The sequence below is a fragment of the Gouania willdenowi genome, chromosome 18, assembly GCF_900634775.1.
Source record: "Gouania willdenowi chromosome 18, fGouWil2.1, whole genome shotgun sequence".
In the NCBI taxonomy this organism is placed as follows: domain Eukaryota; kingdom Metazoa; phylum Chordata; class Actinopteri; order Blenniiformes; family Gobiesocidae; genus Gouania; species Gouania willdenowi.
Window position 1 is genome coordinate 19,216,040 of NC_041061.1, and position 26,985 is coordinate 19,243,024.

At 37.6% G+C, this 26,985-nt stretch overlaps 2 protein-coding genes and 1 long non-coding RNA gene across 6 annotated transcripts in view; 2 read left to right on the forward strand and 1 right to left on the reverse strand.

Annotated features, from left to right (window-relative positions):
• LOC114480636 (interferon-induced very large GTPase 1-like) overlaps window positions 1-26,985 on the forward strand; it is a 691,281-nt gene that overhangs the window by 157,817 nt on the left and 506,479 nt on the right. The window lies entirely within an intron of this gene.
• The window catches only part of LOC114480647 (uncharacterized), a 122,879-nt gene that overhangs the window by 85,614 nt on the left and 10,280 nt on the right, over window positions 1-26,985 (reverse strand). The gene's annotated exons all lie outside the window — the stretch shown is intronic.
• The window catches only part of LOC114480637 (interferon-induced very large GTPase 1-like), a 175,055-nt gene that overhangs the window by 82,062 nt on the left and 66,008 nt on the right, over window positions 1-26,985 (forward strand). The window lies entirely within an intron of this gene.

The window sequence follows — 26,985 nt, forward strand, 5'->3', positions numbered from 1 at the left end:
GATTTAAACACAGATAATTTTACATCAAACCTCGTTTCTTCCCTAGTCAAACATTCTCATCTTCTTCATACCATAATTTCATCTTTTCATTAACATCTTTTTTTTTTTTTTTTGTCCTTTTTTATGTGATGTGTTCTCGTCTGCAGTCATTGTTCCTGTTGTTACTCCTTCTCACTGTCCTTTTTTTCCGTATCTCCTCGAGCATTCTTTTCCAGTCGTTTACGTTCCTCCAACTCTCCAAACGAAAAGTTCTTCTTCTTTCGGAGTACCTTCATATCCTCGGAAAGTCGCCTCAGCATACGATGCATCAGAAAGGCACATGCACATACACATACCCCCATCAATAGCAGGCCAAAGATCATGACCCCTAGCAGATAGATGTCCTCCACATCTTCCACTGTCAGCAGGGAGAGACAGAGCATCTGGCTTCTCCCTCATGCATCCATGACATATCCACTTGGGTATGTGTCCTTTGGACACGCTAGTTCGTGCTGTAGTAATTGCTTCGTCGTGAAGATTTTGTCGATGGCGCTCAATGACCAGTTGATGAGTTCCATGTCGTCGCTGTAGAGTTCAATGAAGAGTTGACTTGAGATCTGTATGCGTGTAGAAATGTCCTCCGTGTTTTCTCCTTAAATCCTTTCAGATTTACGGATTGTTGTGTCTCTGCGTCAAGGCTATTCCAGAGGTTCATGGCTCTATACACAGTACTATGTTTGCCAACGTTCGATTTGACCCTGTCTGGTCTGAACACATTATTAGGTCTGAAGTCGTAGGAATTTTGATTGTATGTGAAACGTTTTTGTATTTGATGTGGTAGTTTTTTAGATAAAGCCCTAAATGCGTGTATTTGTGTGTTGTAGTGTATTATTTCTTGCATTTTTAGGTGTTTTGCCTTCTCGAATAATTTGTTTGTGTGTGCGTTGTGTGGTGCTTTATGTAAAATTCTTATAGCTTTTTTTGTAGTTTAAATAGTGGTTCAAGATACGTTTTGTAGTTATTACCCCATATTTCAGAGCAGTAATTTAAGTGCGATGCTATGAGTGAAGAATAGATTGTTTTAAGTGATTTGGTATGTAGGATTTGTTGAAGCTTCCATAGGCTGTAACTGCTTTTGGCAACTTTGTTTTTAACTATTTGTATAAGTTTTTTCCAGGTCAGCTTGTCGTCCATCCACACTCCTAGTACCTTATATTCTTTTACTTGTTCTATTATTTCCATGTTTACACAAAATTAAATATTTATACAAAAAATGACAACAGAATCACACTACAATGGCAACAAAAAACTATAATTATACAAAATCACAACAGAAAGATACACATGACTCCAAAACATACATTACAGAAAAATACACCAAACAAAAAAAATATAAAAGTGAGTTAAAAAAAAAAACAACACATTTATCATGTTCATGTCCCATAGAATTAAACAAGGGAAATCGCACACAATGTTTCATTTTGCACCCGCAAATAAACCCTTTATAACACTACAGAGCACAGTATGTACACCTCTATGTACACCCAACCTTCAAACACATACTCATTTGGACATAATTAATTCTACTGAAGCTCCCACGTGAATGCATACTTCCGACGGGCACTGTACTACTCTACCTATAAAAGCAAGGGAGGTCTGTGTGTGTGTGTGTGTGTGTGTGTGTGTGTGTGTGTGTGTGTGTGTGTGTGTGTGTGAAGCAAATATCTCCCCGACGCAGTGCGAGTTCGACCTGAAACTTGGTCAACGGGTTCCAAATACCCCGAGTGTGTGTATCTGTTATTTTGGAGTAATTTGGTCATTTTAAAATGTTTATTTTAATTTTATTTCACTTCTGGACGGCCCCGAAATGAAACCAATTCAGCTTTTGACCTCAGGGTGTGACGGGGCTCTAGCGCACCATCTATATCTATTTCACTGCACAGCTCACTTCCGGTGCGTGCATGAGCTCCCGTGGACTTCTTTCCTCTTTTGAGGAAAAATACTTTTTTACTGTTCTTTTTTTGGTGATGACATTTCGAAATGTTTATTTTCATGTTAGTTTGACCGTACGGTATTTAGACCGGACAGACCTCACCCGGAAGTTATTGACGGCAATGGCTGCTGTGTTGAAAGCTGCACATTTATCAGCAGCGCACGTGTGTGAGAGAGAACCAATGGAGGAGATTTGTGTCCAAGGTAGAGAGTCACACACACACACACACACACACCGATCAGGTGCGCTTCACTATCTATCGCCATCTACGTGTCTATGTGTGTGTGTGTAACGGACCACCATTTGGTCCGGTTACAGTCTGTCACGACACCCGTCCACTGGGTGGTAGTGACTGTAGTGTTGAGTCAGATCAGTAAACGGTGCCCGCCTGATGATTACTGCAGCTTCACTCACGACACACCTGCCACTACATCTAACTACTGAAGATAGACAAGTTTAGTGAACGTTAGGAAGGCACACACACACTAAATGACTACAAAAAATATGAAAAAGACTCAAATTACACAAAACTAAATATTTATACAAAAATTACACAAAAGACAACACAGAAAAACACAACAAACGACAACAAAAACATGAAAATTACTCAAAATACACTAAACTAAATACTTGTAATCCCACATGAATGCACCAAACGAAAAAAATATAAAAATGAGTTAAAAAACAACAACACATTTATCATGCGCATGTCTCATAGAATTAAATCTGGGAAATTGCACACGCTATTTTACTTTGCACCTGCAAATATACCCCTTTTTAATGCTACAGAGTATATTGTTATTATTATGCCCATAATTGACAACTCTTCTTAAGCTTCCACTATATGAATACATTCTTTTGACGGGCACTGTACTCAACAAAAAAACACACATTTACAGAAAAATACACAAAATTACCCCTGATTCACACTACAATAGCAACAAAAACAATAATTATACAAAAATACACAGGACTCCAAAAAAACATACATTACAAAAAAACATTTGTGCACAAAAAGACAACAGAAAGATACACAAATACACATGACTCCAAAAGACATGTTTCAGAAAAATACACCATACAAAAAAATATAAAAGTGATGAAGTCATGCACATGTCCCATAGAATTAAACCAGGAAAATTGCACCCACATTTTGCACCCGCAAATATACCCCTTATGCTCCCACATGAATACATACTTCCGACGAGCACTGTACTAGTTTAATTTAATTTGCATTGGTTGCTAAATATTTGTTCCATTTAATAATATTTTGTTTGGATCCGATTGGAGGGTCTGTCACTTGGTACCAGCGACAACTGCTGGTTTCTAGCGGTATTGCACAAGATACAAATATTAAAAAGTTACAGATCATATTTGCAAAATTTGTTCCAAAAGTCCTGTGCACAGACAGCCAATAGAATGTCCCGGTTTGATGACCCACGCCTATGGATAGTAATACAGACACACAGATTGGATTACACACAGACAACTTAATTTACAAATCCTAATTCTACTGTGACACGTTTATTTATTTACTCGCCGTTCATGTGACTGTTTACTACAAGACCTGTGCACATGCCTCTGCACTCATCTGTGGAACCAAACAGTAGTTAAGTCCACCGTGCTTGTCGTCTTTCAGTCTCAAATTCGTCTTCTTCTCTGTTTTTTATTTCCGGAATTGGGCCACCTCTCCAAGCCATCCAAAACACACACCAGTGTCATTTGACGGCACCACCAGCGGAACTGTACTGCTGTTCATACCCGTAACATCAGTACAAAATGTATCACACAATCTTTTCAACGCAATAGGTAGAAATATGTGTGGACTCATTATTGTTGGTTGAGAGCGCTTCATCAGCCTTTAGCATTAAAAAAAAAAACTTTAAATTAATGTTTGTTTTTTCTCAAATCCTGCCCTATGCTCCTTTAAATACTATGTTGTTGGAGTTCTTAGAACAAATGGAGATGGGTGAAAAATAGCATCATACTGGACCTTTAACAATGGTAGGGTGTATGATGTATTTTGTGTAATATAGGCATATTATGGGTGATATATCAGATTAAAAACAACTAAATAGCAATAAAATAAAAAAAAATCCCTAGGCCTGTGAATATTATCCTATCAACTTTCTGTGTTAATTGTTCAGTGTTAGTTCATTAGGAAAAACAAAATTTTTTTTAAAGGGTACCTGTAATGGAAATTTACACTTCAGAAACAAAAACGTTTGAAGCCCTTTTTGATTGAGATTATTCCTTAAAATTCTTTCAACGGAAACTACTCACTCATGTTGCTCTGCCAACATGAGTGAGTCGGAAAGAGACTGGTCTTAATGAGTGATGTGTCTGGTGGAACAATGAAGCAATTTCGACAATAGAAGTATACGTCGCAAAGCTCACGACATCACTAAATTGAACAATCTAAAGTCATGAATAGTGTCTGATGTGATGCTTCTGGGCTCTCTACTAGGACTTTTAAGGAAAATAACTGGACTAAACTCCTAATATTACAATATTTAATATTTTGATAGAGCTTGCAGTTAAAATTCATTCAAGACACCGCTCAAAGTTGATACCTTCTATTTTGTTATTATATAATATATAATTACGGTATTAGACATTTCACTAAATGTTAATGGGTTGAGTTGGAGTTAATAGGTTGAAGAAACAATTAAAATGCATATGTTTAAGCTTAATATTTATTTATTTTTATTTATTTTCAGAGACAAACCTGATGACCATTATGAAGGATCTTGGTTTGGAATGGTGCAACAAAGAGAAACTATCACTCAGCAAAATACTTCAAATTGATGACAAGACATTAGATGAAAAACCGGCCACAAGTAAATCAGACCTTCCATGGTATTTTATGAAGAAATTAATAATGGTTAATATGAAAGCAAGGGATGTAGAAAATATGAAACCGTTAAAATCCAACAGTGATGATGATACAGAGACCACAGAAAATTATGAAGACCTGCTTGAAATCTATAATTCAGAAGACATGGTGAATCCTCTAGATATGATCACTGCTCTCTTTCTGTGTTCTGATGGGTTTGTTCAGCAGCAAATGGCACTAAAGATGTCAATGTGTCAGTTTTCTGTGCCTCTGCTGCTTCCCAGTTGTGACAGTGAACAGTGCACATTGATGCTGTGGGCTATGAGAGACATTGTAAAGCAGTATAGACCTGAAGCTCTTTCAGAGTCCAAGGGTTTCACTGAAGAAAGAATAGTCCTCTCTAATCTACCAATGATCTCCTTTGTGAGACTGGGTGAGTGCTCCATGTCAAAGTCAGAGACCCTGAACAAGCTGCTGAGTAACTCACAGCAGTACCATGACATCTTTGTTCACAGAAACATGGAATGTGGCAACAGTCCACGAAGAATATCCAATGGGTTGACTGAAATTACTTGGTACCTTCCTTGTGGCAACAAAAACATTGATATTTTCAGTCAACCAGTGGCTGTGGCTAACCTTCGAGGAGACACTGAATCTTTTGAAAAACAGTTTGCATTTCTGTGTCAGGCATCTGCAGCAGTTTTTGTGTTTCTTGACAAGTTAGATGCCAAATGCATTGGTAATCAGCTGTCAAGCCAGACCAACCAGGCCCAGATTTTTTTGGTGGTTAACAATACCAACAAACATGTTAATGCCAGCGCTCTAAAGGAAGTGTCAAGGAAATTAGATCTGACCAAAAAAAACATCATCATTCTGAATGAAAATGAAAATTATGTACATTTTGTCAAACGTTTGAGGGCAGCAGTCAGTGAAGTGATTTCAAAAACTCAGAGAAAGATGAGTGTTGAGCAGATGGCTGACATTGCCTGTACATTGGAAATCTGGGTTGATGAAAACTCTCCCGAGTGTCAAATGGCAAAAAAACATGCTGATGCCATCACTGCAATGATTAAAAACCCTTCGACATTCAAAGAACAGCAGCTTCCATTACAAGGCCAATTATGGAAGGATCTGTCAAGACTTGAGAAAGAAGAGTTTCGCCTTCGAAAGCTTGGATCTGAAAACATAGAAACGTATAAAAGTGACCTGAAGGAAGAGAAAAAAAAACTTAGAGAAAAACAAAACTCATGTAACATGTCAAATACATTGATGTGCTTCATCCAGTCATTAACTATGGATAAAAAAGAGAGGAGCTACTTCCTGAAGTGGATGAGGATAAACCTTGATAATATGTCTCGCAATAAACTGTCTGGACTCAGGGAACTCTACAAAGAAAAATGGAAGAGCTCTGAGAACAAAGAAGAGATCAAACAACTTGACCAACAACTGACCAACAGTTCACTGGGGATTGAACACTTTTTTCGTGAAATGAGTCAGATCTATGAAGCTTCACGGTTCCTTCCAGAAACAGATCCATCCCGACAACAACTGAATCATTTACCTGGACTGTGTGCACAGTTGTTACTGGATGGATTTCCTCTTGAACTAGTGGATGGAGATGCATCCAACATACCCCTTCAATGGGTCAGTGATGTTCTCTCTCAGCTTAATGAAATGGTTTCTCCCAAGAACAAGATACTGGTGGTCACAGTACTTGGAATTCAGAGCACAGGAAAGTCCACTCTCCTTAACACCATGTTTGGAGTGCAGTTTGCAGTCAGCAGTGGTCGATGCACTCGAGGAGCCTTCATGTTGCTCATCAAAGTCCATGAAGAGTTTAAGAGAGTCTTAAACTGTGACTTCATTGTGATCATTGACACTGAGGGCCTAAAGTCACCTGAGCTTTCACAACTAGACAATAGCTATGAACATGACAATGAGCTTGCAACACTTGTTGTGGGGCTGAGTGATTTAACCATTGTAAACATTGCAATGGAGAATTTAACTGAAATGAAAGACATACTTCAAATAGTGGTGCATGCATTTCTCAGGATGAAGGAGGTGGGAAAAAAGCCTAAATGTCACTTTGTTCATCAGAATGTGTCTGATGTGTCAGCCCATGACAAGAACTTAAGAGGCTGCAAACTGCTCCTGCAACAGCTGGATGAGATGACCCAGGCAGCAGCTAGAATGGAAAATAAAGAACAATACAAGAGCTTCACTGATGTGATGGACTACAATCCAGACACAGGGAACTGCTACATTCCTGGACTCTGGAATGGAAACCCACCAATGGCACCAGTAAATGCAGGGTACAGTGAAGCTGTATATGAGCTAAAGAAAAATATCATTCAAGTTCTTGCAAAGAGCAATTCCTCTGTAAATGATATCAGTGACTTCAATGAGTGGATGAGAAGCTTGTGGAATGCAGTAAAGCATGAAAACTTCATCTTCAGCTTCAGAAACAGCCTCGTAGCCGACGCCTACATGAGACTTTGTACAGAGTTCAACAAATGGGAATGGGAGTTCAAAAACGAAATGTACATCTGGGGCACAAATGCAGAGACAAAAATACACAACTTAAGAAATGCTGATTCAGAAGGTCAACCATCTGGGATGGATGAATTACACTCACGTCTGAAAACTGAAGCCATCACAGCACTGGACAAAAGGGAGAAAAAACTTCTGGATAACCTAACAAAGTACTTCACTCAAACTGAGGGTCATGTGCGCCTGGTGGAAGAACACAGAGCAGAATTTGAAAACAGTGCAACGAGTCTTAGACGGGAATTGGAAAACTCTGTCTCTTATCAGCTCTCAGCAGCAGCAGAGATTAGACAGGGAATGGTAGAAATTGACGGAATTAAGAAAAAACATACCAAAGAAATTGAAAAAGCAGTGTGTGCACTGATTGACGAATGTCAAAAGACAAAAATCCAAACAACTGATCAACAACTGGATGAAAAATTCAACACAATGTGGATTAACACTCTTGATGAAAAATCCTTTTTTGAACAAGAACCCAAAGATATTTTCAACAAGGTATCTTTTTGCCTCAGAACCAATCTGTCAAACAAAGGGAGCTATGCAAAGGAACTGCTGGGTCAGAAAAGACTACAAGATTGTGGGAAGGAACTATTCAAATACAAACCTGAAGGAGCCATCAAGAAATTTGTCCATAAAATGTACACATTGTTCAATAAAAATGACCACATAGCTTTACAACAGAGAGCAGACAGCATCATTGAAGCTTGCACAATGTCTATAAATGAGAAAATGGCCAAAAAAAGTGACTACCATGATGCCTACATTCAGGAGATATTGAACATCATTGATGAACGTCTACAAAATGACAAAGATGTTAAGACAGACATTGAGTTTGAAGTTTATCTGAAACAGCACATCTGTGGATTTGCAGCCAGAACATTTCAGGAACTGCATCAGAGTTTTCTTCAAGCCAATGATCCATACAGATGTTTGATGAAATACAAAGAAAAGTTTTGTGCAGATTTCAAAGATGTCTTCCATGAACGGGACCAGTGTCAGAAGAAGGCTGAAGAGTTTGCAGATCAGTGTCTGAAGCCTGCTGTGGAAAACCGTGTCAATCGTGTACTGGGCATCAATATTACTGGTGAGATGCTGAATTGTGATACGTTTAAGACACAAATCAACTTTCAGTATACAATTTTACAGGATTTGCTTTTAAAGCAAACATTTGAGGATTTTTTAAGCTTCATACAGTGTAATGAAAGATATGTAAATGACTGGATACTCAGAAGAGTAGAAAAAAAACTTTTGACGTTAGAAGACCAACTTCTTAAGTCAAGCATCAATAGCATTGAGAATGCCATTCAAAAGGCCATGAAGAAAACAAATGACAACCTGATGACATTTGTCAAAGATATCTGTAAAGAACTTGAAGACGAACTGGTAATCTCCCATGATGCACTTGGTGCTTTTATGATCCTGAACAAAGCAAATTGGGAACAATTTGCAAATTCACTCATAAAGTGTTTGGAGGACATGAAAAAAGATCTAAACGACAAGATTAAAAAAACAAACATCCAAACTAAGTTAAATAATCTTCACAAGAACCCCCAGAGTGAGCTTTTCGCCAGAGTGATTGGATGTGGTAAAACGTGCCCGTTCTGTGCAACGCCCTGTGATGCAGGAGGAAAAGCTCACACTGAACACTGGGCATCTTTGCATCGGCCACAAGGTCTGGGTAGATATAGGACGGTTGCCACACAGAAACTTATCACTGACATCTGCTCTTCTTCTGTGATCAGTGATGGAACATTCATTTGCCATCAAACAAATGACCAACCTCACCCTTACAAGGATTATAAGAAGATTTTCCCAGACTGGAAAATTTCTCCTGATGTGAGTTTGGAGGCATCAGACTACTGGAAATATGTCATGACAAAGTACAATCAAGACTTTGCTACGGCATATAATGCAGAGCCTGCTGAAATACCAACATCCTGGAATGATATTTCATACAAACAGGCAGAAGAAAGTCTTAAGGAGTCATTTCGACACAAGGATCCAGCTTTACAATCACAAAAAGACACCACGCAAAGCCCAGGTGTGTTTCATCAAATAAAAGAGTTTTGCAAAGGCATTTTAAAATGGCCCTTCATACACCTTTCCTGAACATGAAATATGAATTCTACCATCATAAGGTAGAAAAAGCAGTCACAAAGTTTGGAAAGTTGTTTAAAGATCTTATCCTATGACTTTATTTGTTACTAATCTGCTGTAAATTCTGGACTACTAAGCACACCGTTATATTGGCCGCATTCCAATAATTTAGCATTTTCTAAGAAAAATCCACTGCCTGATGAGGGTGCCCATCAAAATGACTCGGACAATCACAACGGGCAGGTAGGCGGGCTGCTCGAGGTTAGGTTCAACTAATAAGCTTTCTTCTTCACATGAAGGTCTCCTCCTCACTGCCCTGCATTTACATATCAGTCAATTAACAGCTTTTTATGGTCACTTTTTACTGGAACCAGACTGAAACTGCGTACGCTGAGTCCAGACTGAGTCAGAATACGGACGCGATCGCTTTTGAAGAAACTAAATGTGGTGATTTGGCTGATTTTTAGTGCAGACGGAGCAGAGCTCAGAACAGCCTTGAGAAAAAGTTTAATGTTGTCTCGGTTTTCCTTTACAACGTAACTGCTATTCACAAAGAGACCTATGCACGATTCGAGGCTGTGAATCATTGTCATATATGGCGTCAAATCCCGTTTTTCAACCTCAAATTTAAAACAAACTTCATAGAAAAATGAGCGCTTCAACACAATGTAGGGTGATAATAACTAATGATCACAGCAGAGTTTAGGTTTGGAGAAAAATTATGTGACGAGTATTTTAACTACAGTTTGACCAACATCCCATCTGTTATCATTGAGGAGGCGGGCTTTATGACCTATACTGCAGCCAGTCAGCAGGGGGAGCTCTAAAAATAAAAGCTTCACTTCCCCGTGAGTGTGGGTCATCCATTCTTTTTACATTGTATGGTCCAGAGCACCGATCGGTCATGAACAAGACTAACGCGGTGATTTAAGAACTTTTAGCCGTTTGTTTCCTGCTATTACAAACTGGCTGACTTTGACTTTATTACTTTATACAGGCTGCCACAGTGCTTTCTCTCTCTCTCTGACTAAATTTCTCTGTGTCTTTACCATGATGAGGGAGTGTGCATCATGACAAAATGACTGACTGAGAATGATTCAGTGGTAGCGCAAATGATTTAATGTTAGTCCGTATGGTCTAATGTGACGGAACTCAATTTTTTGGAGGAATGAAGCTTAAAAACTGGAAAAATCCACAAATTAGTCGTGTCATTGTTTAAGCCGCAAGGTTCAAAGCGCGGGAAAAAAGTGGCGGCTTATAGACCGGAAATTACGGGACTATCCTTCCCTGACAAGAAGGGTATTAGTGAAACTTTAACAAGAGTAATGTGACCCTTCTTTAGACAATTGATGTGTTTTTTTACTTTAACAAAAGGAAGTTGTGATTTAAAATTTTGCTGAACACAAGAAATGGAAAAAAAGAAGGAAATCGTATTTGCACGACTGATTATAGAAATGTGACAGTTTCACGATTCCTCATGAGATCTGATCTGATTTGAAATATGTTATTCTACTCTGGGATTACACTCTATATTACTGGCACCGCATAGTATTTACAAAGTAATTGTACAATCATGATTCTTTGTTCCCATGTTTTGTATCTTTTTTTATGCAAATAATCAGTTTAACCATTAATTACATTATTCATAAATCTTTATTTGAAGAGGGTTTGAATTGATTGTTGAATTTAAGCTGGTGTGAGTAATTTTTTCTGTTGTTTAAGCAATATCATACGAGAGGAAGTGCTGTTGTGCTGAAATATCAGCACTGGTTTCATTTGTTCGTAGCAGCCTCGTGCCGTAGATAATCACACCAATGCTGATATTTCAGCATAACCTCGAGTGTGATATTGCTTTCATAGTTCTACAGTTCTACAAATGCATTTTATTGTTTAACAGTAATAAGTGACAAGATATTATGATTTGTTTTTTTTAATCATTTGTCTCCACCAACAAAAATAGTTCCACAAGTTGAGAGCACACAGTGTACTGGGGTGTTGTTACCCCACAATGTAATGGTAATTAATGGTATTTAGATCAGCTGTACAGCAAAGTGATATGATCCATAAGAAGTCCTAGTGCGGTTGCAACACTATATCAGCACTGTTGGAATGTCTGTTGTCCATTCAAATTACTTGGTTGGAACTAACTGTTGTATAATTGGGTTTAATGTTTGCACCATTCAATGTAACTTCATTATAAGCAGTTTGTTGTTTTTTGATCAATAAAGTCTGTCTGCGGTATATTTGTGGTTCCAAATATCTTCCTTAATCTCCATAACCTGCCTAATTCTATGCAGGGTGATGAGCAACAGCAGCTTGTTAATAGGGGCGCTAGGGCACCGCCCCAATCAAAAAGCTTCAGGAAAAATTTAATGTAAAAATGTTAATTATTAAACATACATTCACAATATAATGCAGAATTAAAATTGTTGACTCATACTGTGTGTGTCCGTAGTGGCTGATAGTCTGCCATTATTCAATATTTTGCCAATATATTAATCTTACAAGTTAGTGTGTATGTAGGTCCTAAAACTTTTGTCAAGCAGGTGACTTCAAGCTGGGCACTAATTGGTTCTACTAAGATTCTGCTGAGTGTGCAGCAATGATTTTATTTCCATTGAGGGAATGTGATGATACTTTGTTGAATGGATCCTCTACTGTTTCTACAAATTAAAATCTTTGAAATGTACTATATTACTGTATTACAAGATATATGCCTAACAAAACGCAGTTTCACAGTTTTAGAAACTGTGTTCCGCCATCTTGAAATCACGTGATTGATGATGTCACACTGCCCTACTAACTGTAAACATTCCATTGTTTGCTTTTAGAGTGAGGCATTCAGCCTGCTTCTCAGATAATTTAACCAGGTTTTTCGTTCAAAATACCAATTTGTGCTGCTTTTGATTGTTCTAAAAAATCAGGAAGAGTTAAAGATACCGATGTAACTATCTTTTGTTTACCAAAAGAGTATAAACAAAATCTGTAACCCGAAACAACTCTGATCACAGGGGGCGACAGTTCCAACTCTGCGTTTTCATAGTAGACATGAAGCAAAGAAGAAGAGCTCTCCTCAGGGGCCGTTACACCCCATCAAACAGTGCACGGCTGACACCCTAGTGCACGTTTCAAACTCAAAGCCCAGGGGCCAAATCCGGTCTTTTAGAGCATCCAGTTCCTAAACAGAAATTAAAATGGTCGTGTATGTGTAAATGAACAACTAATTCAGTTGCACACAGTTAATTTTTTGTTTTGGTAAGCGCATTGTGATGACTGTTGTAAATTGTGCTAAACAAATAAAGTTGAGTTAATTCCCTCAATTTCATGACTAAAATTCTGCAATTTTCCTTACATTTTTTAAACATAATTCTCCCAAAATCTGAAATTTAAAAGAGAACATCCTGCAGGGACTGATGTGTCTCTTATTGCTTTGAAAATATTGGTGCCTTTCATACTTTAAAAACCATTTATATGTAGAAGTTCAAACTAGGTCACATTAATGTTGAAATTGGTCATTTTCCCGCCTAAACTCTGTGGCCCACTTGTGATGAAACAGCTCTTTATTTGGCCCCTGTGTGAAAATGAGTTTGACACCTCTGCTGTAGTGGCTGAAGTTAGAGTCACAGACTGTGAAAGACGAGCAAACCCTGAAGATAGAAGGACTCACACCCAAAATATACTTTTGTTGCTGTTCAAAGGGCTTCATTGGTAGAAAAAACATTCAACATTCATCTGTTTAACTAAATAATGACCACAGTTTAAATAATAAATGTGGAAATTAAAGTGAGAAAATGTCCAAAAGAAGTGATTACCATGACACTTATTCAGGAGATATTAATCATTGATGAACACCTACTAAATGACAAAAATGTTAGGAAATTTTATCTGAAACACCACATCTGTTGACTTTAAGCCACAAACTTTCAGAAAGTGCATCTGAGTTTTACTTTGAGGTATTTCATAAAAAAAAAAACAAGATGTTTTCCACGAACGGGACCAGTGCAACATGATGATCATTAACATGTTTTATGTTACAAATTATTATTTTAATTTGCTAAAGAATCGTTATGAAACACAACATAGAAAGTGTAAACAACATTTTGCTTGTTCCTATATAATAATAAGTTGTTTTAAAATTAAAATGTTCATTGCCTTTTAGAGCTGATGTGGCTGAGCTGGACTTAAAAGCTTGATCAAACTGGCTTTCTGTTATACATATTATGAAAATAGTTTGCCTTCAGTTTTCTGTGGTTCAAATGTATGTATTTTCTATTAAATAATAACATAGTTCAAACTAACTGTCAGACTATTACAGATAACAGCTGACAGTAGCTTAGTAAAATCATAATTATGAGACACAAACAGAGCATTTGCACTATAAGATAATGTCCCACATTTACCACATTCAGAACTCAATTAAAAAACTGGTTAAAATCAAATCAACAATGTGCTCATTAGACCCTACAGATCTCCTGGTGCGTGACTGAGCCAAGTGTCAGGATCCTATAAACAGGTGTTGCTTTGGAAATAATAACTGTCCATGTTTTTCCTCATAATGTCCTATTAACTGTATGACCTGCCCTTGCACTAAAATCTCTATTCTATTGTGCAAGTTACAGAACGAACATTCAGATGTCATCAACGTATGAATTATTGAATTGTATGAAAAAATGCTTGTATAGGTTTTATAATTGTTGTTAGCATTATACACCTTGCCCAGGGACAACAGTTGAAAACTATCTTTGCAGCTAATAGACACATTTACAGAAATGTTCATTAATGTGTACTGTCCCTGTCTAATAAACCAGTAAATAAAATAAATAAATCACAATGACTTAGTCAGCTGACAGGAACCTGAGTCACTGCACCATCTACGATACGCGTCTCTATAGAGGGTTTTCACCGACGTCACACTCTGGGCAGTAACCCGGTTGCGTGGCCATGTTGGCGGCAATTGGAGGTAAAAACTACATGTTGGAGGCACTCGGAGGTAAGCACTGTGATGGATAAACCACAGTAAAGCTACTCAAATTGCATTATAGATGCAAAGGCATACAGGGAAGGATTTGGTCCACAGGAAAAAGCACGATATTTGGAAAAGTTACGCTCTATTGGTGGTGCAGATCCATACAAGTCGGCTCCCTCATCTTGGATTAAAGACATATTTCCTCCTTGTTTCTGTCATTAGACTGTAAATTTACTAATCTGCTGCTGCCATGGCTGTATGTTGCTGCGTGGAGCGAGCAGGAACCCTCTTTACTCAGCAACCACTAACCTGCCTGACATAAACAAGTAACTGGTGTTGTTTAGGCCTAAAAACAACCAGAAATCAGAAAGGATTATATTCACCAGGTACAGTTTAAAAATGTAACCACCTTCGTCGAGTGGCAGAAGAGAATTAAGTTAAAGTCCTTAATACACATAAAAGCCTACGGGTGTCAAAATCATTTACGAATATATTCATAAGAAATTTATAAATTGTGCAAAATATTTTAATTATAATAATTATAATTTATTTATTATTATTGTTTATCTATTTTCATTTAATTCTCTGTTCTTTTTTTCCCTCTTTTCTCTCAATTTTATTTTGTATATGTACTGTATGTATGTATATATCTAAATATGTATATATTGTATCTTTCCTCTACATATTTGACAATTATTGACTTGTTATTGTCTCCTACCCTCACCTTCTAAAAGCACAATACCATTATTATAACACGCACACACACACACACACACACACACACACCTTTTTTCCATCTCCGCTGTGTTTTCTGTCAACTGTGTGTCTGCACCTGCTTCTCAGTTGTACCATTTGTCCGTACAAAAACAATCACCTCAAACAGTTACAGATTTCATGAATTGCATTGCGTCCCCTGCATTAATTTATTTGCATTTACTCTTCCCATATTTTTGCTCTCCTTGGGAGATCTGCCTACTATGCATCATCATTAGAGGGAAACGCGCTGAATGGAATGAGAGCGCAGTATGGCTTTGTCCTCCTTATTAGCGCATGTAGTGACGTTTGCACACATTTTAATATCACTAAACCTTTTGTGAATCCACCCAAAAGTATCATAACATTTTGTTGCACAGATTGCAAATGTGGGTTGGATTAAATGTTAAAGTATTGCAATGGTTTAAGTTGGGGGATCAAAGTTATTTTGTTTGCATTGGAAACTTTGAATCTGACAGAACCCTGCGGAACCCCACAGGACATTGTTAATCTGTTCGTGGACTCTTTCTGTTTAGCCTTTATATGCTTCCTTTAGGACAAACTCTACATGACTGCAAGGTTGACTATCGAGCTACGCAGGCGACAACCATATCAAACACTAAACCCAGATGACTATCTTTTCATTGAGGTGTTGTGTGACTGCTTAGAAAAGATAAACTGCTGGATGAGTGAAAATTTCCTTCAATTAAATCATGACAAGATGGAGGTGATTGTCTTTGGTAACAAGGAAAAAAAAGACTGCTGTCAGCGAGTATCTTGAGTCTCGATCTTTGAAAGCTAAAGACCAAGTCAAAAACCTTAGTGTTTCAATGGATCAGATCTTACAATCAGCAGTCAGATCAAATCTATGACAAAATCATTCTTCTACCACCTAAAGAACATCTCTAGAGTGAAAGGTTTAATGACTCAGAAAGATCAGGAGAAACTGGTCCATGCTTTTATCATCAACTAATCAGTCAAGTAACTAAGTTACTATTTAAAGGAGTAATAAATACTTTGTCATGGTAGCTGTGGCAACAATGCTAATAACTTAAACAAACTATCACATAAAAGCTCATTGCTCGACTGTTATTGTGTCAGATATCATAAAAGAAGAGACCGTCTCTGGCACAAATTAGAGTGGCATATGTCAGTCTTGTTCTGCTAGTTCTACCTGCATATCAGGTAGTGTTTACAAAACACGAGGCCACTATTTGCTATTTGCACCTGCATTACATGATAATATAAAGAACCTTTCACCAGAAAAAACAATCCTACCACACTTGCCTGGGCCCCTTTGAGTAAGGCGAAAATACACTGACAATAGTGAGAGAACCTCATCTATACATTTTTTATATTTGCAGCGCCCCCTAGTGGCGTAAATTAGTAATATTTTGCTTACACCCTTACAGTCACATGCCAACCAAGGATCTCAGATTTGGTGTTGTTAGCATTTATTTTTTTGTAATTATTCGCGCATATTTTGAGCCAACAAAATTATTTTATCAGCTTTAGATCAAGTCCAACTGAAGACTCTACGTGCCAAGTTTCATGCCGATTATACAAAACCCCAAGGAGGAATTTGAAAAAGTAGGTTTTTGATATGTAGTGACTTACAAAGAGCAATGTGCTGTGGGAGTGGGCGTGGCCTATGTCAGAAGATGCGACTTTATGTAGGGAACATGTGGATATGAAGTTTTTAAAGATGTGAATTAAATTGTGAAAGTTAAAGGCCAAAATGTTTTTGCAATTATAGCGCCACCTAGTGGCGCAATTTTTGGTATGGGTGGTCTGTGTGGTCTTCTATATCTCCCCTGTAAATTTCACAGTCCTCAACATAATAATTCAGAAGAAATAAATGTTTGTTTATTTATGTGTTATTATTACATTAGCCACGCCCACTTTGACCAATCGTGAATAACTGAGATATCGCCTCAGGAGGGACCCAAGATCATACCCTCCAAATTTGGAAACAATTGGTTGTGCCAATTAAGAGATATAAATATTCATTATTTGTAGCACCCCCTAGTGGTCTACATCATTCAAATTTGGCGCATACCCTCACAGTCACATGCCAACTAAGGATCTCAGATTTGGTGTTGTTAGCATTTATTTTGACCGAGATATGCGCCAGTTTGCATTTTTATAGCTAGCTAGAACAATTTACTCGCTAATAATTTGCGCATAATTTATCCGAACAAACTCATAGGGTTAACTGGAGATTACGTCCAACTGAAGACTCTAAGTGCCAAGTTTCACGCTGATTGGACAAAACCCCAAGGAGGAGTTCGAAAAAGTAGGTTTTCAGTTTTGCGATTTTGCTCAGAGAAAAATTTTGGGCAGAAATGGGCGTGGCATAGCCCAGGTGATTCAGTGCTATTCAAGGAATCTGTGTATATGAAGGTTTTAAGTTTGCAACAAACGGTGTGGGAGTTATTGGCCAAAACGCGTTGACCTTTGTTATAGCGCCACCTACTGGCAGACATGTGAATTTTTGCGTCCAAGGTACACAGGGTCGTCTGGACCCAACCCCCAAAGGGCGCCGCCCTACCTTGCATGGTTTAGCCTGCAGCACTACTTTTACCAGGGGAAACATAAATATTATAATAATAAAAATCCTTACGATTACAATAGGGTTCCTAGCACCACTGGTCCAGGGTGCTTGGCCCCCTAATAATGTATGTCATCAATCACACAATCCTTTGCGGAATTCAATATGATTCATTTTTGCACGTTACACTGCACATTTGTCAAAATGTATCAGATTTTTATGATGCTTTAAAAACCCACTGATTGCCTTCACCCTGAAGCCCTGAACATTACAGACGTCTAGTTAAAACCCAGCATGCTGTCTCCAATTTGGCACAACCTTGACTTTGGAAATAGAAAAACACCGACATGAGAAAAGTGGAATCATTCAACTCATAGACCTCTTCCAAAATGAATGACATTTAATATAAATAAAATGATTTTTCTACAGTACTTTCAGGTAACAGAGACAATCAAAAATATTCCAGTAGATGCAATTACCTTACAACCTCCAGAACTTGTCATATATATTTAAAGAATCTCAACCCAATAAAACAAAAAAAAATAAAAAAAACTCTCAAAAATGTACAGAGCTCTCTCAAACACTAACTATTCACTTACCAGTCACGAAATGGGAGGCTGAATTCTCACTCACCATGAACACCGATTTCTTGACTGAAATCTAGCACGTGCCATCAGGCCGAATGTATGGAGTGTTTTGCTGTTTCATACCTTGCAATATCTCCAACCTGGTTTTTGATCATTTTCATTGTGCAATAAATGGATTGGAATATCCGACCACACTTTAACGCCTTTTGGTACTTCACTTTCATTATTTCTTGTTACAATAGCATCCACTCTACACAGCACGCATAAGCCAACAACAAAAACGCCTAATTTAAGTAAAAACCGTTTGTTCTCCAGCGCCACCCCTGACGCTCATTACAGCCTCCTTTTATGGCTGATTAGGGCAGAGCCACTCCTCTAGTGCCCTCTGCTGCTGAAATGGCTCCAACAAGCAGTTTTGGTCTCTAATTGCTGAAAAACTGTCCTCCATTTTGGACTGCAGGATTCCTCTATCTCCAAATCTGTGTCTGATAGGAGACCTGGCGATGTTTGATCTTCCAGCAAACCAATCGCAATCCATCCTTGCGGCACTCACCATAGCAAAAAAAAACCTTAAACATCAACCATTGGCAAAATCTCCTCATAGCATGAATTTCCATGAAAAAGATATCTCCTCAGAAAAAAAAACAAAACAAAAACCTGCTATGAGGAGCATTGGAATCCTTTTTTAAATGCATTCAATCTTAATTTTTAGCCTGATGATCCCGAGAAAGGCCCAGTGCACTCCGCCCCCAACCCCTCCCCCTCCCCCCACCAAGCGAGCGTCTGCCAGCAGGCCCAGAGGCAGCAGAGACCGGACCCTGCGTTATAAATCCTTATTATTCCATATATAATACTTGTGAGGTGAGAAAATTGTGTTTGTGAACTAAAGACCAACATAATGTTTGTGAAAATTGGAGAGCTTAACTGGAAGCCTTTCGATGCTATAATTACATTTTAGAACAAAGTTTATTCCTCCTAATACTTTAAATACATGTGTTGAGATGAAATTCCACAGTGAGTTTGGCTTTAACAGATATCATTTTATACATTTGATTTTAAATGAAGAATGTAAGGTATGAAAATCTATTACCTTGAACTCACCAGTGCTCAATTTATTAATCATTACATTTAATAATTCACATTTGGAGAGGTTTAGTTTGAGACCAGAAGCTAATGAAAATATATCTAAAAGTTTAATCGCATAATTTATCTGAGCGGTATCTTTTAAGAAAAGTGTGGCATCATCCGCAAGATGACTTAGACATACTGTATTTCTCTATCTGCTATGGTGATTCCTTTAAGACTACTATTCTTAATATAATTTGCCAGGATTTGCATAGGTAAAAGGAACAGGAAGGCAGAAATTTGACATCCTTGGCGTATTCTATGCTCAATATTAAATCTCTGAGTTGTGCCATGGTGTAATTTTATAGAGTTGTTTCCGAAAGTATATAGGGTACAAATAGATTTTTTAAAAGATTCACCAAACTGAAATAAATCTAGAGTTCTAAACAAAACTCATATTCAACTGAATTGGAGACTTTTTGGAAATCTAAAAATAAAATGAAGCTGTTTTCTGAAATAAGATCAAAATAGTCTAATATGTCCAGAATTAATCTTATATTGTCAATAATCATAAAACCATTTTGAGATTCTTCAATTATATAATTCATTCATTGATGAATAAAAACATCATCTTCACCCATGCCATCACAAATGCACCGGTCAGACATCCATCTTGCAAATAAAAGGAACATGAGATGTGGACCATCCTTAAAGGCGGGCATACACTGCAATTTTTTTTTTCAATTGTACTCATCTCGGCTGCTCTGGATTTTATTTAGAGCAATCATAGTAAAGGGGCAGAATACTATTGCACGCCACACATAAAACATAAATAGAAAAAATTTATCATTTTTTTTTTTTAACTTAGACCATAATTACAATAACACTAATTAACATAATAATCTAAAAATAGAGGGATAAAATAACACGTTTCTTTAATTTCCAGTACTGAAGTTTACATTGTAAAATGAGACAGTTCATACGTTCAGGATTTCTCCTGAAATATTTAAGTACATTTCTAGATCTTGACAAGTTTTTAATTATATACTGTACTAAAACACTCAAATTTAGATACATGTGATGAAATATTTTTTATGTAGTACTGTAAACAAGCAGGTTGTCAGTTTAAATTGTTTTTTGTCATACATTCTAAAGAAAACCATGTAGGGAACTAATACCCCAAGTTAATCTTTGACTTAAGACAAGTTTCACCACTCAATGGAGTCAGAGAGTCTGTCTCCTACGGTGAAGTGCAAACGTGCCCCACAGGGGGGTCTTCTCCCCTTCCTGTCTGAACAAAGGAACAGAAGAATCCAAGAACAATTTGCTCTGGTTATCACCTATCTGCTACATTACGATCAAAAGAAGAACGTCCCTCGTCTCCCTCCTTTACAAACAGATACTTTGGGATGCTGTTAGATCAAAGAACCAGTCCCAATGATCCTTTGACCCCCTGTGGTGAGATGTCACAGAGGGACAATTCCCAGGCTCCTTCTCTGAACTGCACCACAGTGAAAAAGGGAGAACAAAGAAATTGCATTATGTATAAAAAGTTACAAATGAAAACATTATTGAAATGATTCCTGCAGAAATTGAAATTGCAAATATTGTCTGTTCGATCACACTCGTTTCATGTAATTCAATAACCAACAGAATGCTATTTTACAGTATTTATCATTTAAAAGGTGCTTGAAATACTAGGAAAACATCACAAAGCTTAGTTCAAGGTACTGAATGTAACCATATGATAAGGAAAATTCCTTAACCCGAATTTTGACATTCAGGTTTATTAAGTACTAACTATGCTATTTTCCAGTCATGTTTGGTATCAATCTCTTTCGTAATACATGATATTTCAAGATATGTTGAAAAGATTAGTTGAATATGCTGAACTCATTATTATGGTTTATGTGTAAATCTAGGAATCATCCCTCCTGTTTGTCTTTGTTTCACATGAACACACACTTGAGACACACCCACAAGCTGAAAGCAGGGACATTGACCAATCACCGATATGATCTCAGAAGCATCAATCAAGACACCTCCTCCAAAAAGGCGTCTCCAAATCCCCTTTAAAAAAAAAGACGTGCGACCAGAACTTTAGTTTTGGACGCGGGCGTTCATACTCAACGCGTTTCCCTCCCCATCTTTTCATTTATTTTGAGTTGAAACAGTTAGATTTTTGGAACCAGCAACTGCTTGGTTCGGACGAATCCAGCATCTAGTGACGTGCGTAACAGCCGACGAAGCCCGGCCTGCGACCCACTGTGGTAAGCCACGAGCCATCCTCTTAACCCAGCTGCGAAGGCCACGACCGCCTGGAACGGCTGAAGGGGCTATTCTCTGTTGAAACGCAACAGAGCCAACGGTGGCACGTCCTCCTGCATTCCTACAAACAGAACCTCCAGGTCCAACCAGACCGCACCTCAAGGTATGGACCAGTGAACAATGGACCAGCAGAACTGACTCACTTAAACTACAATACAACCTCATTCAATACATCCTCATACTTACACTACACCCAGTTCATCTCATTCATGTTTGTTCGTCTCCCCTGTCTGTCTTCCTCTCCTTGTTTTATGAGCTCTGTTTATGATTTTAGGATCTTATTATTCGAATATGTATCCTGCATTCTTATTCAATATTTAGTAGATTAGCACTCTCCTAGAATAGTGATTTCACTTTATTACATATAATCCTCACTTTTATTAGCTTAGAAATGCATTTTTATCATGATTTAATTATCCCATTTCAATTGATGTTTTGACTGTGTTAATTGTTGACTTTTGAATAAAAGGTTAAACATAATCTTTGATTCCTCTGATTCATTAAAGCTGTGACTATGGTGTAGATGTTGCTGTTAGAATTCACTTCCCCCTGGTTTCACATTGATGAGTTTAGTCTAAAACTATTTCTCCTGTTAAAAGGAGTGGCACCCCGCAAAATTTGAAGTAATATTAATAATCATAATTAATATTCTTAATTATATAATCCCTTAATAATAACTCATCCTCCTACAACTATTTGGCTCACTCTCACATTGGGGTGTCTGTAGCCCCTAAACTAAATGACAATGACACTCATGATCTAACTCACTCATTCATGAGGTTAATATTTTAGGTTAATACTCTGATTTCATTAAAACCTTAATCTGTATAAAGAAGATACAGAAAGTAGATAAACAGTTCTTTCAGTTTCATTATGATGCTTCAATAAGGAAAGGAATGCACAACAAAACAAATACTTCACATTCATTATTATGCTGTCAGCAGTCACTCCCTCACTGAGTTTTTATAAAAACAAACAACTGTCAAAGACAACTATAATGTCAAACACACAATCCTTTGCGGAATTCAGTATGGCAGAACACAGAGTCTTTAAGTGCTAGTAAGGCTCATCATGAAAAGGCTATAACATTAATATGCTGCATTTGATTCAGGTGTGTTGGAGCAGGGACGCATCTAAAAGTCTCATGAATGAGACCCTCAACCAATTCCTCCAATTTTAATTACACCTCAACACACTACACCCCGGAGGGTACAACCACCACCTCCACCCTCCGAAGCTATTGCACCACATACACATATATACACAAAGGTTTTGTGGGGTGCACTGCTCCCCTCCATCCGTCTTCTTTTAATTGTACCTCATACATTCATTTAAAACACACATTCATACAGGGGACAGGGAAGTGCCTCTTCATTGGGGAATTGATCTTTATACTCATCTGTTTTGCAAAATATTGTTCATGCAGTTCAGCTTTTATCTTACAAAGCAGGACTGATGCTGCAGCCTCAAGCATCTCATCCTGAACATGGTGGCTCATCAATGGGACATTACGTGGTAGTTCCTTCAGTGGGGTTTCAACTTTTTGTAGATATTTTGATCAAATTAAAAAGTCCTCGGTTTTTCTGTGGCCCCTAAGTGGGATTTCAAGCTTGGCACACAACATAGTAATGTCTAGGATGTTCAGAAAGAAGCAGTCTGAAATGCTGAATAAAACAAAAGAAAAAACTACAACAATGGGAAAAAATATATATATATTATATTTTTTATAATTACAATTATATTATAATTTACATTCAATTTTTTTTTCTTTCTCTGAAAAACATTTCCCTCCTCTCTTTCTTTTTTTAATAAAAAGGAATTAGAAGATGATTCTTCCTCAGGTCTTGAGTCAAGGATGAGTGGTAAGGAGTTTGGAGGATGAGGACCCAAGCACGGCGGTAAGGAGGAGGCAGACAGGCAAGGCATGAGTAGTGCCTGAAGTCATTAAAGAAAACGCGATCTATAAATGCTAAGAAAACAAAAACCTATCAGGGCCACCACTCCCACAGGTAGAGCACATGCTGTGCGTAGAGCATCATCTTCCATAATGCAAATTGTTGTGATGCACCAAAAATGCAGCCAAAAAGTGCAGGGGGGTTTGGGGGCATGACAATGTACAATGATCCAACAACACAAGGTATTTCACATTTGTTGCCAGAATGGCCTTATAAATTACACCCAAATACACAATATGCAACTGTAGCATCACATTATACTTTCAACAAAATAATTTACTCTTACCCACCCCTTCTATTATCCCACCCTAACTCCCTCTTCCCTGTTCCTTTTCTCACCAAGATGCAACACTGTCCTCTCTTTTTATATTCTCCATTGAATAAAGTTTTTCTTACCCTTCCTTAGAGAGGGCTGATGATGGTCACGAGTATGCAATAAAATAAATGTATTCATTTCATTGCAATAATAAAACATGCAAAAACCTGGGCTATATATATGAGAAAAGGGATTTTAAAATCCAGATATTTTTTTTTAATCAAGATTACACCTTTTGAAAAACTGGTGTGGACTTTTCAAAGGGTTGTTATTATATTATGAAGGCACAAATGCCAAATGTCCTGCTACAACAGAGGTAAACAGCTTCTTTAGACATGTCACAAAATGTTACCAGTGCTCTCCTTATATAAATATAAATATATTTGTGTCACACATCTATAAAGGAGTCAACGCTGGAGATTCCTCTGCTAATCTTCATGTTGAAGACCCAAAGGATCCTAATTTACCTCCATCTTTTAACAGTGAATCTGACAGTCAAGATTTTGCTTCAGGTGTTAAAGGTCAGCTTGATTTTAAAAATGCAGAAATATCTAACTTTAATTTGCTGTGGTTGTTGAACATTTGAATTCCTATTAAGTGAGACACAGCAGAGCACAAAGCAGCACTGTGCGCTTAAAACAGTGTCGCTGACATCAATACAAACAGATTTTTAAATTTATGCCTTCAACGTAAAAAATACTGAAGTCTAAAATTTTTTCATTTAGTGAGTTAATATAATGTTTCCTTTAGATGGATCATGTCATGTTCAGCCAAGCACAACTGAATACACGGCCCTCATTTATCAACCGTTCGTACTTTCACACAAGCTCCAATATTTACCAATTCTGACATTATCGTACGCTAAGATCAAATCTCACGTCAGGTCTGACCTTCTGTACACGAATGTGTGCGTGGATTTGTGGTTCAGTATTTACAACCTATTCTGAAAATAAAGTATAAAACAAGTAAAACCTCAGCAGTCATTTAAGCACAAGCAAAATTTCGGAACAAATCAAAAACAGATTATTAAAACTAAATTTAATTAATTTGAAACATCCCACGATATTACTGATACCTGCACTTTTTTTGATTTCCTTCATTGAACCCACTGATAACTTTGCTACCGGGCAGGAGCGTGAGGTTCACCCAGTGTACAACATGCACAACACACATGGATCACAGCAGCGTGGGAATGCTGGGCTAGCACAGTCACACTGGGTGTGTGACATAATTTGAACCTGTTTTGCATTACTTTTCATTAATGAATGGAGCGATGTCTGATGCATAGCAGTGCTATGTGAAGTGCCAAAGCTGAACCAGTGTCAGCTCAGCCTCCACTGAGACGTTTTAAAGGATTAGATCCCCACTGAGCAAACCAATGTTGAAACTACGTTGAAATGACATGATTGCCTGACGTTGAGAAGACGTCTCTGGCGGGTGCAGAGTGAAAGTGTTTTTCGGAAGTCTCTGGATGTCCGAAAATGATATCTTTAAGACGTCTTAAGCAGACGGAATAAGAAAGATGACCCAGGTTGGATTCAAACCACTGAGAGAGGGCAGTGACTGACATTTTACAACTAAATACGCAAAATTGAAGTGAGTGGGACAAGGATTAATAAACAGCACCCAAATAAATACTGTATGTATTCAGTAGAAGTATTATTTTTGACCCAGAGTATTTAAAATAAATATGTATGAAGATTAGTCTTTTAAGAAACTACACCAACGTGTTTCAAGACCAAAAAAAAAAAAATCAAACTTTTAAATATAGAAATATTTACATGTATTTACAAAATACATGTACAAATCCTTAGAGCTTAATCCACTGTTGTCCACTGTCTGCATCACCATGATATCGTCATCTTTTTCTCTTTAAAACACCTATTTTGGGACTTTGACTAATTTTCATTAACATTTCTCTGGTTCTAGTGGTATTACCAAGAACAGACAACAACAGAAGGGACAGAACCTACCTCTGGGTGTGTCAGACACTGAAGGTGATGGTGAAGCACATGGTGAGGCTGTTGGGGCATTAGATGGTGGTGATGTTGACTCAGTAGCACCTTCACTTGTTTAAAAGTCACCTTTGTAAAGAGATATGAACACATTTAATTGCCAAACAGTTTAGAGCAGAGTAACTATTGATCCCGTTGTGGGGAAATTTACTGTCATTACAGCTCAGATAAAGTGCAAGAAAATAAAACAAAGGCAACACATGAAAAATAGTGCAATGAAGGATACACAATACAATAATAGAAGCTAAATAAAAATACACAAAAAGTATAATTAATAGATATATATTCTTTGAAAACTTTGATATATATTTACAGGTGTTTGTTTATGAAAATACAAACATATGTTACTCTGGGCTGTGATATTCAGCAGTGGAAATGTAAACAACATTGACAAAATAAACTATTAGAGCCTCACCTGCTGTGCACGATTCAGCTCCTGCTGCTTCACATCACGTTTGCATCTGGAGCATCACCATGACGACATCCTCTTTTTGACTGGAAGACAAAGTAAAAAAAAAAAAAAAAACACTTATTGGAGACTTGGATTACTTTCAATCAACATTCTATTTGTTCTAGTGGTATCACCAAGAACATACTACAACAGAAGGGGCTGCACCTACCTCTGAGTGTGTCAGACACTGAAGGTGATGGTGAAGCAGGTGATCAGGCTGTTGGGGCTCCAGACTGTGGTGATGGGTCGACTCAGTGGCACAATCACTGGTTTTAATGTCACTTTTTAAAAGAGACAAATACAGTTAATTTCCAAATAATTAATGAAAATACAAACAAATCAGAGCTGTGACGTTCTTACAGTTTGCTGCACTTTAGTCGTTGTGGTCTTGAATGAGCTGTAGTCACTCTTGAGTTTTTCCAACATGGACACTGTAGAGAGGTCTGGTGGAAGCTGTGATCATGCATTAGCTCAGAGAGTTACTGTATACTCACTCATTACGAGTACAGCCATCAAACTCTCTCTGAATGTGATGATCAGCAACAA